The sequence below is a fragment of the Antrostomus carolinensis genome, unplaced genomic scaffold (assembly GCF_000700745.2).
Source record: "Antrostomus carolinensis isolate BGI_N321 unplaced genomic scaffold, ASM70074v2 scaffold9940, whole genome shotgun sequence".
Lineage (NCBI taxonomy): Eukaryota > Metazoa > Chordata > Aves > Caprimulgiformes > Caprimulgidae > Antrostomus > Antrostomus carolinensis.
In genome coordinates, this window is record NW_010290533.1 from 19,632 (window position 1) to 33,031 (window position 13,400).

Consider the following 13,400-nt stretch of genomic DNA (forward strand, 5'->3'; position numbering starts at 1 on the left):
TGCCTGACTACCCTTTCGGTGAAGAAGTTTTTCCTAATATCCAACCTAAACCTCCCCTGGTGCAACTTGAGGCCATTTCCTCTCATTCTATCACTTGTTACCTGGGAGAAGAGACAGACACTGACCTCTCTACACCCTCCTTTCAGGTAGTTGTAGAGAGCGATAAGGTCTCCCCTCAGCCTCCTGTTCTCCAGAAAGGAAGGACGGTGGCTGCTGGGGGACGCAGATGGCCATCCTCCCCACAGGCAAAGTCTGAGGGCAGCAGCCCCACAGTGGCCCAGCACTCTCCCCCAGCTGACTGCAGGCATGGGGGCTGCTGCTGCCTGTGCTCCCTCCTCCTTCTCAGCATTCACCTGGGAATGCTAGCACTCCCATTCCCTTCACCTCAAGCTAAACCAGCAGCTGCCACAGCTCCTACCCCCAGGGAGCCTCACCCTTGACCGGAAAGGGAGATGATCAGCAGGTCTCCTCCACGTGTTGCTGCCCCACCACCTCTAACACAGCATGGCTTTCCCAGAGCAGCTGCCTCAGGGCCTGACCCAGAGAGAGCTGATTGACCCGCCACTTAAAAGACACAAGAGAGCAGTTTGGAGCAACACTTGACAGGAGCCAAACAGACAATGCAGAACCTCTTGTACTTCCTTGCTGCTCCAGTTGCTGCAGCAGGCAGCCATCAAGCCCCAAAAAGGCAGAGAGCCAAGGAAGAACTTGGGGCTGAAACTCCCCAGACTGAGCATGGGATGCCAGTGGGAACTCTGGTGGGGCACAGAGCTAGTTATTTGCCTGTGCAGACTGCAGTTCTCCATCAGCACGTGGCAAGTAAAACGCTGCCACCTCTCCTGAACACAGTGCTTACTCAAGCTACCGCTGGTTTGCTCACCAAGACTAGACAAATGTAACAAGCCTTCCTACTACCTACTGGCTTATTTTTTTTTTAAATGATTTCTAAAGGAAGTAAGCTGAGAGGTATTGCTGAGGTCTTGAAACACATCTCAACATTTACTCTTGGGAGCGTTAATTTCCAAGCTCTGGTGACTCTCTGGAGCCTTATGAAGGCTCTGTGTAATTAACTCCTCCTGCATACTTGCCTCCAACAGCGTCAAAAGATATTCACCAACACCACAAAACTCACACATGAGTAAACTCACTCTTAATGTACTGAGATCATGTGAACCAAATCTTGGGATTATAGGACAGGGCATATGTGGGAATGAACATGCGCAGTTTGACCTCCCTCCAGCACAAAAATCAACCTCCTACAGAAAGGTGCAGGTCCCACCAAACTTGAAATCATGTTGTCCCCACTGCTTCTAGAGTTGCCTATCTGGATCCAAACCACTATGTGTTTAACCGAATATAGCTCTGGAAGGGTGTTCATCAATAACAACATCCATTCCCATCTCATGTTTTTAAAAAGGGCAAGAATTCATTCTGTTGGTACAAACTGCACCTGATCAAAATAATACCTGCATGTAGACACTAAGTTACAACAAACTAACCAGTGGCCATCTTGAAAGGACCTCTGCTTAATTTGGAAGTAAATCAAACAAAATCAAATTGAAATCACTCTGTGTCTGAACAAAAGTTTGCATGCAGACTGGGGTTTATTGCACTCCAAAGCCATCACTTTCCATGTGTTTGGCTTCACTTCCCACACAGAGAAGACCTAATGGATGTTAATGACCAGATGAGATTCACTGACAGACAAGCCAAATCCACGCTGAAAAAGTGGGGTTTCTACAGCCAGGACTGCCTGGTCACGCCAGGAAAATCTTGTATGTACAATCAGTCCAGCCAAAAGCACTTCCATGGGAATGGCTTATTTTGTAAGTTATTTGACTATCAAAGTAGCATCTGCTTGGAAAATTTACCATTAAACCAATACAGCCTTTTCTAGGCTCTGCAACCTCTGAACGATGACCAGATGGTCTGTGTCCACAGAGCAGGAATAAGACCTGTGATGGTTTTCTGAGCTGGTCAGGCAGCTCTGCCTCAATATACAGTAAGCACATTAAAGAAGTTTTGCAATTTTTACTGTTTGATTCTGACCAGCTTTTGTGGAGAAAATACCAGCCTGCTGGGTGAGACATGAAAACAAAGCAAACCTTCCTCACTCCACTGTACTCTCACAGCCCGCTCTGCATGCTACTCTCTGCTCCATGCACAACTCTTCACTCCTCCCTTGCAGTATGCTTTTGGTGAAACAGATTCAGTCTCTCCTTCAAACAGACCTGGCCTGGACCACAGCAGCCACGTCAAGCCACACAGGCACCTTCCTTCCTTGTGCCCACCCACTGGCCATAAGAAACTAGCACAGTGTAAACTGCAAACAGATAAATAAATCTGTCTCAAAAGCACAGTTTAAAACCACAATGATTACCTGCAATTATGGAAGATTACTGCACACGTTTACACTGGAATAGAGGCAACTCACTCCTCCTTCCCTCATATTTCTAAACTTACTGCTGGCATGGTGCAAAGCTGTCCTGGTGAGGCAGCACTGGCATCTCTCTGGTCTTTGCTGAGAGTACCTCTTTCTAGAGTGGAGAAGAGAAGGTTGATACTGGACATGTGAAGAAGTTTCAGTATGGCAGCAGTTGAAGGGCTTGCCTGCCCAGCTGAGGAAGTACAAAAGACCTTTCACAATGAGGTGGGTCATGTTTCACCTCAAAGAACAAAGTTCCCAAACTCACTGCCCAAAGACTCCCACACCCCATCCCAACCACAACTGCCTGGGGATGGAGCATCCAGCAGGCTGCCATGGACCCCACAGCCCAGTCAGTGGGTTTGCATGGCACTCCATGGGCTGTTTTTCTTTGGCTCGGAGGACTACAGAGGGCTGTTCCCTGCCAGGTCAGACTTCCCATGAACAAGGTTTTTCCCCATTTGGATCTAGACCTGCATCCTATCACTGTGCATAGCACCTGAAAGAGTAGTCACACAAGAACCACTTGAAGTCCAGCCAGAGAGGGGACTTTCACCTTGGCGTTGTGAGGGACAGAGGTAGTCTCAGCTCCTTTGATGACAGCAGCAGCAGCTCAAGTCCCTCTGCAACATTCTCAACCACAACCCAAGCACTGGAAGCAAGAAAAGTCAAGAAGTTACAAATGGGCATCACTGTCCCTGACAATTAGACCTCCCTAATGAGTTATGGTAACTCACGTCATCAGGCTTTGCACAGCTGGAGGGCAGGAGATACTATTGCCAAAAATACTCCCCACATCAGCTGGTGTGAACGAAATGCCTCTCAAAAGGAATCGGATAGCTTCGCTCCATTTCTGTACCACTCGTACCTTCTTGGGGGAAGTATAACTCACCAGCAGAAAGAGATAGGGTGTGGGGTTAAATAGGGAGGAGCTGTTTGCAGTACCAGGTGTTGCTCAAAACTGTGCCCTGGCGAGAAGGCTATCTTCAGTAAATAGTAATGGATAAACACTGTCAAGATCTCAACAGAAGGAAGATTCCTGAACCTACAGTTCTTAAAGGACTTAAGTTGACAAGGTGGGTCTTGCTCAGAGGCTGGTAACTCATATCTGTCATTATTTCTCAAAGAAAACATTAGACTAGGTACAAAGTGATATTTAAGTAAGACCACAGCCGTCAAACTCTGTGGATCAGATCCCAGTCTTGTTTACCAGATGTGAAAAGCTGAAGAAAGTCATCAGGGCACGAGAAGCAGGGACCAGATCAGCTGTTGATCTGCAATTGCTATATTTGCTTGGCACAAATACTGCTTGTCTTCCTAGCTCCCCATTCAATCCTGCAGCCCTTTAATTTCTAGTAAGTCCAAGGAGTTAAGAAGAGAATAGAAAAGAAGGAAAGGTTGAAGATAATTTTTCAGTTTTGTTTAGAAATAAAAACCAAGAACATGTGCTGAGCTAAGCATCTCCAACGAGCAGTACAGAAGGTATGCATCTGTCTTCCACGTATCTCTTGCATTCCACTGTGTTTCACTAATTCCAAAATCTTTCCTGTGTTGGAATCTACAGAAATCACTCCACTTTCACCCTCCTTGCAAAACTATCCTTCTTACTTCACACATCCCTCCCCCAGCAACTCTACCCTACTCTGGTCCATTAAGTGGATTCATATGAGCATCAAAGCATCTCCTGAAAAGATGTATTTGGAGAACAAAAATAACAAGTTTATTAGAAAGGGATTTTTTTCCTCCCACCTCCCATTTCCACTGTGATCTCTCTGTCTTCCCTCAACTCTCTCCCTTTTTGTACTGTGGAAAAAATCGATTAAGCTCTCTGTTATACATATTGCTGCAAGCCTCATTCTCCTCCTGGAGATTTCTTCAGCTGTCAGGAGACACTTGTCCCCTTTGCTAGCATTGTTGCAGTGGCCTGCTAGACTAAGGGGGTGGGGAAAAGGGGGTTAGAGCCCAGCAGATGCCTTTTTTGTCAAAGACAAAAGACTCCCTGCCGCCCTCTCCACTTTTCAGTACTTTCATCCACACTGGATCAAAGTGCTATTCTGCATCTGAAAGGAACTTGGTATTATGTGCCTCAAATTAGCCTATCGCCATCCTGCTAGCCTCCAAGTCTCCCAACAAAAGCGCTCACATCTGTTCCATCATTTGCCTCATCTTCTGTTCTCTGCTCTCAGTTTTTGAGGGCCATTCAGGCCCTTGAATTATAGTCTAGGGGAGCATCTTCCTTGCTCTGGGATCGCTCAGCCGGACAATTTGCTTTTAATTGTCTCAAGGAAACATGGGCTGCTTTTGGGCCTTTCCCAGCGACTAACTGCATCCATTATGGCTTCCATTCAGTTTCTTCAGCCAATTCTTTCCCTCTTCCTCCTCCTTCTCAAAAGTGTGTTTCTCTTCTTGCTCTTCACCTGGAGGAGACCATTGCTTTTCTGGGCCAGTGAACACTACTGCCCCAAATCAAAGTGAGCCTCAAATCAAAGGCATCATTACTATGAAAGTCAATAATCCTCCTTTGTCATGGTAATGGTCCAGCAGGCCAAGTGCTAAGAAAGCAGGATTCCTCGCTCCAATGTGATGCAGCTCCTTAGATGTCTCGTGCCCAAGCCCCAACTGCCTTCAAGGCAGAAAGTTGTGACTGGCCTCAGAGCCTGGAAACTTGAACCCGCTTGCCATGAGGAGCCCTGCAAACACCATCCTGCACACACAGGCAGAAGTCTGATTGAAACACCAGATGAGATGTTCCCAATGGCCCCTGCAACAAGCTTTTGTAAAGAAAAGAGAAAAAAGAAGCAACTTCCCAAACCTGTACCACTTCTGTGAGAAAGACTGGATTTAAGTGACTAAAAGAGACAGGTTATCTGAGGGACTCACCCAGGGGACAAGAGATGAACAATACAACAAGTCACTGAAACAAAAAGAAATGGAAATTATTCTAGGTAACCTACGAGCTGCAAGTTTCCCAGGGGCTTGGTTTTATTTATGGCTTTTGTTCTCAAAAGTGAGCATGGCAAGCAGAGGGAGCACCTCTTCTCTAGCTTTCTCATCCAAGGCACTTTGATGACACCCTCTTTGCCTCAGATCAGACACACAGATGCTAACAGAGTTAACTGCAGTGAAGAATTTGGTCTTTTAGTTTTGGTCAAACTCACCCTGGCACATCTAATGCAAGGTTCTTGCAGTGTATCTTTCCAGAATCAAACAAAAAGATGCTCTGAAGGTTTTGGTTGTTATCTGAGATTTACATAGGAATCCACAAGCCAACTCTTCTCCAAATAGAAGCTATAAAAACAAACGATTTCCACTAATTTATCAGGCACTTCTGAAGCAGTGAATGAATTTATCATCCTCTTCTTGATGCAGGAAGATGGTAGACAATGCTGAATCAGAGGAACATCACTTACAGCACTGTTGGAGGAAGTGCAACTCATTTACTTGTAACAGACTGCATCGATACATAGCCTTTTGTCTGCATAATTTACACTGAGTTACAGGCTTTTATGTTACTGTCGACAGGAGAAGAAATAAACACCCCACTATATGCTGAATGTGGAGTTAGACAGCAGTGGAATAGATTGTTCCCATTTCATGTGTCAGCTTGCATGTCACAGTAGGACAACTCCACAACCTTGTGGGGACTTGCTCTCATCTTTCTGTAGGGCTAGTAGTGTGGCTATGAACCTGCTGCTGCATCTCATCCTTGAGAGCTCTTCATCTAAGTGCTCACTGGGGTTCCTCCTCATGCTGCAGAAATGCCTCAAGCTTTCATGAAGTTCATCCTTGTGCAGAAAATCTTTGCTCTGTGATGGAAATGAACTGGTGACAAGTGTTTGTATGTTACTAGAGAAGGATTAAACTTTTTCCTTTGATTCCATCTTCATTAATGATTTTGTAAACATTAACAAAGTTTCTTTTTAAAACCTTCACAAATCCCACTTTCATCAGATAAATTTTTAACTCATGGAACAGAAGTAGGGAGTAGCCCTTTGTATAATTTCCAGGTTTATACAATCCTGAACCAAAGCTCAAAGCAAAAAAATGGACTTTCCACACATTACACTTAGAAATCATGTCTGCCTTCTACTCAGCATTTCTTCAGTTAGCAATGTCCAGCTCGTTTTGGATTTGCATTGCCATGTAGCTCCTAAACTCAGGTCAAGATCAGACTTGGGAACAATTAACCAAATAAAAAAGAATTACCAGCAATCCAGATTTCTCTTAGGGTATACCCATGTTCAAATCTACAGGACTATCTAAACAGTATGCTAGTAGAAAGGGTTTCTTTCTTTTGCGTAATTATTTATTTTACGAGACACTTAACAAAGACATCTCAAAATTTTATTAAAAGAATAACAGAGTTGCAAAGCAAAAAATCTGAAACAAGAGTTCCTTGGGTTCAGACTGGCTATACTTTTAAAATTCAACACCTGCAATTAATGTTTGGTTTGTTTGTTTGTTTTGTTTTTTTAAAAAAACAACCTTATACTAAAATAGGTGCTGCTTTAGTTCAGCTCCTCTTCCTTCTTTTCTGCTGGATACTTAAATTTAGTGGAAGCAAAACTAACAGCAAACAACTTTTTTTTTTCTACTTTTAAGCAACTTTACAGGAAAATTTCCTTAGAGAGGAAACAATTCCACTTTCAAACTGTAGATATTATGTAAAAAAACCACAGAAATTATGAAGATATCACTGTGTCTGCCACTACAAGGAGTAAGCTAGTAACACAGCCAAAGCCCAATCTATCTCCACAGCTTCCAGGGCAACATTCAGCAGTACCTTTTATCTTCCCAAAATGCAAACAATGAAGCTAAACAAACTTGGTACTGACAACCTGGGATTTGGCCTCCAGTTTTATTTAACTCAGCCACAGATGCTCTTTGGAGTTCTGCTATAGATGAAAGAAAAAGTCTCACAGTTCCCCTCCTGCCTGCACTGATTATTTTTTCGCTTGTACTCTCTAGCACAGGCCATGCATAGTTTAGGTCTAAACTTGACAGCAGTCTGGAAGACTGCAAGAAGTAGCATGTCTTAGAAATGCAGAATACTGAAGTTTGAAACAACTCTCACCAGTTCTTGTGCACCTTTGTTGGTAGAATGGAATAATTCAGAACCAAATCTTCATTGGCTTCAGTGGTTCCCTCTATTTCTGTAAAACTGATGTACATTACTTGCATAATTCATGTAAGCATGAGCATATCAAGACTTTAATGGTAACAGAGTAAAGAATCTAGCCTTGCAATGGGACGAACAAGCTCAGACAGTTATCGTACGCTTTCTGGTAACTATGCAACGAGATACTTTGGATTTTCTTGAAGTTCTGCCAGATGGAAAGCATGTTCTGTATAAAACACTCAGCATTGATAAAACATTTTTCCACTCAACAGAACAATTAGGCTAGGACTCTGGCTACTGTTCCAAACAGAACAACAACTTTGAAACCAGTGTTTATGTCAAAAGCAACTTGGAGCATCTTTAAGAGAAGCTTCTGGCTTCCAAATGGAGCACAGCAGAGCAAGATGACCTTTTCAAGGCACAGGAGTGAAAGGGAGTTTATATTAGTGGTACACTTGCCAAGAAAAACCTCAAACAAGAGCTGCTGAAATAGTCTGTAGCTGGCTTCAGGGAGATCAGAGGCTAGAAGTTCTCAGTGCAAAAGCTTTCCAAGAGCAGTACCTGACAAAATTTTTACATAGTGAAACACAAGCCTAAAGCTGTGCTCTTCATATTAACTGTGAGCTCAGCCACACAGGAAAATTTGTGTATCCCAAGGTGGAGTGGGAATTCACAAGCCACCAGCTGTGCTGTGCAAATCCTGTGAGAGGATATTCTAGTAATGAGCCAGATGGCTTCACTGCCAGACAGCACCCCCCCACTCCTCATCAGCAGTCAATATTAGCACATGACCAGTGCTCCCACTTCAACCAACACACCAAGTGCCTTTGTGGCAAAATTTAAAATACTCTGACTTACAGACTCATGAAAACCCACCTGCTGACAATGCAATCATGGAACTGCTGGCTGTTTGGCACTTCTGAAAGATAGGCTGTTTACCGTTAAAAAGTGTCTGCGGGTTTGGGTTCCCCCCTCTTTTTCAATTTTGCTCTTAAAAGGGATTGCTGCATGCCAACAAGTACCCCTCAGGAATTCTGAGTTCTAAGTTCAACTGATTCGCAAGAGAGCTCACAACTCAGGCAAGCTATTGCTCTCAAAGTATGGAAAATTTTAACCTGTGGACTCTGTGCCAGTTTCAATCCAAAGACTTATTTCCCCTCCTAAACCCAAGACTTACTGACTGTACAACAGACCTTTATTATTTTTCTGAGAAGTTATGTGGAAAAGCTGCAATGCAACTGGTAGCAACTCAACCAGTAACTCTATGTACAGAAAAATGCAAGAATATATTGGCTTAAGGTCTCTAACTTTCAGCATCAAAGCAAAAAGCTCTGGTGCGCTCAGAATTATGCAAAGGATTTTAAAGGCATAGTGTGATGTGAACCATCATCCTCCAAATCCAGTTTTGGAAATAACAAACCATATATTGTAAACAGCAGTTGCTTGGTGAATATCTGCTAAAGCTGTGATGGAAACAAAACAATAAGCAGGTAATCAGGGCAACAGGCTGGGTAAGTTGTGACAAGCTGTACTTTTAGACTAACAGGATCTTTCCTAGGGACTCAAAAGTGATTTAATTCAATTTTTTGGACAACAAACCTCAAGAAGGCCTGTACAGCACAGGCATGAGGCTTGCACCCCAAAAAGTCTAGTCTGAAAATGTAAGTTTAAATGAGAACACACCATACACAAAGTCTTGGGTTAAGCTTCTTTACTACTATCCACTCCAAATATCTGCAGAAGGGCACCTTTCTCCTGCATCATTACACATGTACACATCATTACTGTGTTTGGTTTGTGTGTGTGGAGGGGCCAGTTTTGGTAGTTTGGAATTAATGCAAAAAGGAAATTTAAGTTTCCCAAGAGGTTTCAGAAGCCTCTGGAAGTTTTGCATGTCATTTAAGTCTCTGTGAGCCCAATGAAGATCTGTAAAACTACTGTAGGTATGCACATGAACTCCAAGAATAGAGGACATTAAAGCCTTTTTTCATGTGCATGCACACTACTGTCCAAAAAATTCAGTCCTGACCAGCTACAGTCTTCCAGCTGAGCAGTGCTGCAAATTGTCACACTCCTGCTAGCATCTCACTTCCTTTCTACTCTCCTTGCACTCAGGAATAGAATTTCACACTATATGAGCACATTGAACTGGTTCTGATAGATTGGCTGAAGCTTCTCTTCTTACTGCACAAACCTGAGACCTAAATTCCCTTCCTTTACCATTCTGAGTCCTCTCTTCCAGACTTAGTCTTCCCCTTCTGCTTGTTTGCGTGTCACCTGCTGGCATTCAACTTGATTGTCTGACTATCCAAATGAGCCCCAGAGTCAGTGAAAGTGCCCTTGGTGGGCTGGAGACCTGACAAGCTCAGACAGAACTCACTCAATTCAACACTCCCAGTTTTCTGCTGCTCCAAACGTGGGGAGAAGGGGAGTAGGGTCCTTTCCTGATGGTCACATGCTCAGTGCTCGACTGCATATGCTAACTGCCATCACATTCGCTTTTTATAATCAGGCTGTCCATACCTCCTAGACTCAACGGCAGCAGGTGTCAATGTTGCAGTATCAAATTTGAGTTGCAACGCTGATGTATCAGATTCTTCTAACATGATAATATTGATGCTCTGCCAAACAACAAGAAGCATTGAGGAAGGACATGTTTCCACACCCATCCTTAAATGGTGAGAGTGAGATCCAAGTGAGACAACTCACTCCCTTGCTCTGTCCTCTGGTAAGCATCAAAGCTTAGCACCAAACCCAGACCCCCAGTCCTTTGCAGCCTCTACTGCAATCCCCTTGTACTGTCCCTTCCAGGAAACCTTTCAGATGAAGCGGACAACACTGCTATCAGATAAGTGTCCTGCTTGTCTAATGTGCACACCAGGGAAGTGTGAGTTTACAAAGATAAAAACAGCAGCACCACTGGTTAAGAGGTGCAAACTTGAGTCACACACCAGGCCCACAGCTAGCAGGTCCAGTTACATATACATTCCCAAACATTTCCAACCAAACAAAACAAAACTTGAAGGCTGTACACCCTGGCAAGTAACTCCCTCATTCCCTTATCCTTGACTATGGAAACTGACAGATTTGGGATATAGGACTTCTACCAGGTTCTCTTTTCAAGAAAGATAATAAAATAAATTTATATTAAAATCACGATAATTCCCTTCTGATTCTATCCAGTCTCTGCTGGGACTATATCATGACTCTGCAGAGGCCCTTAAAAAAATATTATTAGCACCTTTATTTTGCATCCAGGAAGGAACATACACACAATTTTACTTATCGTCCCCTTAATCCAGTCCCCTGTTTTCAGTTTACTCAGCAATCACATAATTCTGCTCCAGAGGCTGTCAAAGTTTTGACAGTACAATCTTTTATCTTGAATGACCTCATGATACTTAAAAACCACTGGGCCAACCCTCAGTACATTGTGTCTAGGATATCTTTGGTGCAGCTCAGTGTTTATTTAAATTGTGGTCAGACAAACCATTCATCCAAGGACATCAGACAATGATCCATGAAATCACTGCACATTTTAAAAGCCATCATCAAAAAACAGACCCGAGTAATCATGAAATAAAAATAATTAACACTTTAAACCTAGAATAATTTTTCTCTGCTGGTGGAATCGTTGCAACAGCACTGCACAAGACGTCCTGCAAGTCTACATGACCAGAAGGGGCCAATTTAACATCAATTTAAAATAGCTGAAAAACACTGTTTGAGATAAGTGCTGCCATGTTTGACCTTTTGTTACATTTCAAAATGGTTTTAATTCAAGCTTTTTGCTTGACAATTTCCAAGGACAGGCTTTTATCTTGTTAAAGGCTGTTACTACATTAGTCCAGTTTTCTTGGATCTCACTCGTTCTCCATGAATGTTCAAAAAGGCTGGCTAGCAGTTCACGGTATCCTGTGCTAGTTCCTTTAGAAGTGTTGGCTGTGTGTCATGTGGTCCTGCTGGTTTTGAAAAAGTTAGGTTTACTAGGTAACCTTCTCACCCTCCCCTCATCAATAACTTGTTGGCTAAACCAACATCAGTTCTATTCTCTTCCTGATGGTCCATAACGGTACTGTTTAACTAAAATACTTGCTTGCTCCAGCCTTTCCTTCATCCTCAGACACTCTAAAGCTGTTCTTTCAAGAGATTCTCTCTTTTTGTTTTCCTTTCCTACCTCCACAGCTTTTGCTCCCCTGCTGCAAAATGGTGCAATGAGTATTTCTGCATCACAAGGGACTGTGCACCAGTGCAGACCTGATGGTGGAGAGTTCTCAAAAAATTTGGTCACTAGAAAATCAATTTTAAAATATTTCTTGCTTCTGTCCACTCCACTTTCGTATCACATTCATTAGACTGCATGGCTTTATCTACCCTAGAAGCAAATTATTCGTTTAACAAGTCAAGTAAAAAGTGCTAGATTTAAATGACCACAAATCTGCATAGTCAATTTCCTTCATTTGGAAGGGAACATAAGCAACAAAGCATCAGCTGCAGCAATAACTGTTTTGGTTAAACCCAGAAAGTCCTCTGAAACTTGTCCACTGTTTTGAGTGGCAGCTAGATATTTATAAGCTACTCTAGGGGGGCGGGAGGGGGCAGCAGAAGGGAAGTCCCATGTCTGCTTCTGTGCATTTTTTTTTTACAGTCTTTTAAATTCCTAACTGCTGACACAAGAAAATAACTCTGCTTTTGTCATGAAGGTCTTTATCCTCAGTCCTGTTTTCTTTAAAAACCCCATAATGGAGAATTAGGTGTCTTTCAAAAGTGTTGGCAAGCACTACAGCTAACACACAAAAGGAGCTCTTGCTGAAAGTACACACTCTAAAAAATCCAAAGAGCCCAAATGCTACCATCAGGTTCCCCTTTCACAAAGAGTGACCAGATGGATGCACCAAACCTGCTGAAACAGCCTACCAGGAACTACCAGAAACCTGGACCATGGGCTGGCTGCTGGCACTACTGCTTCTGACTGCAAAGGTCCTCCTCCTCCACAGATGTGAAATACTACGTTCTCAGACACACTACTACAGCTGTTCAGGACAGAGCTCCCAAAACATTTGCTGCTCTTCTTTTCATATAGTAATGCATGCCAAACACAGACTTTAGCTAGAGTGTGCAAACCACCTGTGCTACTAGCCACAGCTGTACCACGGCTTGGGAAGTCCATAGTCACAGCTTGTGACCTGTGCAGCACTGCAAAAAGTCAGATACCATGATCCAAACGCTCTGTCCAGGATCACTGCATAAACTCGTACAGCTGAGTGCACTATAACATCATAATCCTCCCATGTTTCATTTTACTCTTGATATGTTCTAACATTAATTAGTAAGTATTTCCTACCCAGTAAAAGCCTATGGGATTTACTACATTAATGGAATGAATCTGTAATTACAATTAATTTGCAACATTTCTGACAAATTTGGGTCTCAAGTCCGTCACATCTCTTGAGCTTCCAAACCAAAAGGGCATTGAAATCAAAGGACTTTTCATACTTAGAAACAGGCAATTACGTTTAAGCAAGCTAATTCATGAGGTATTCCCAGGACAGAGGCTCTCACTGCAAACTGAATGAGCCTTTCTGTAATAGGCTAAGGATCTCAAAATACAAAATTCATCGCTAACTCTTGGCTCTCTATCTCATGGAGTTTTATTATGACAAATGGAGTTTGTACATGGAGTTTTATTATGACAAATACATTTTTGGGGGGGGGGTTTGTTGTTGTTGTTGTTGTTGTTGTTAATTCCAAGGTCAGAAAGGTCCTCAGAACTACTTTGGAAACAGAGCAATATTTAACAACAATTATGCTAAAATGAAAGGATCATCTCAGATGGATCAAATGAAAATAGGGAAA

General features: G+C 42.9%; 1 protein-coding gene across 1 annotated transcript in view; it reads right to left on the minus strand.

Annotated features, from left to right (window-relative positions):
- The window catches only part of LOC104529262 (metalloprotease TIKI1), a gene marked incomplete at its 3' end in the record, with an annotated part of 64,528 nt that overhangs the window by 9,492 nt on the left and 41,636 nt on the right, over nt 1–13,400 (minus strand). The window lies entirely within an intron of this gene.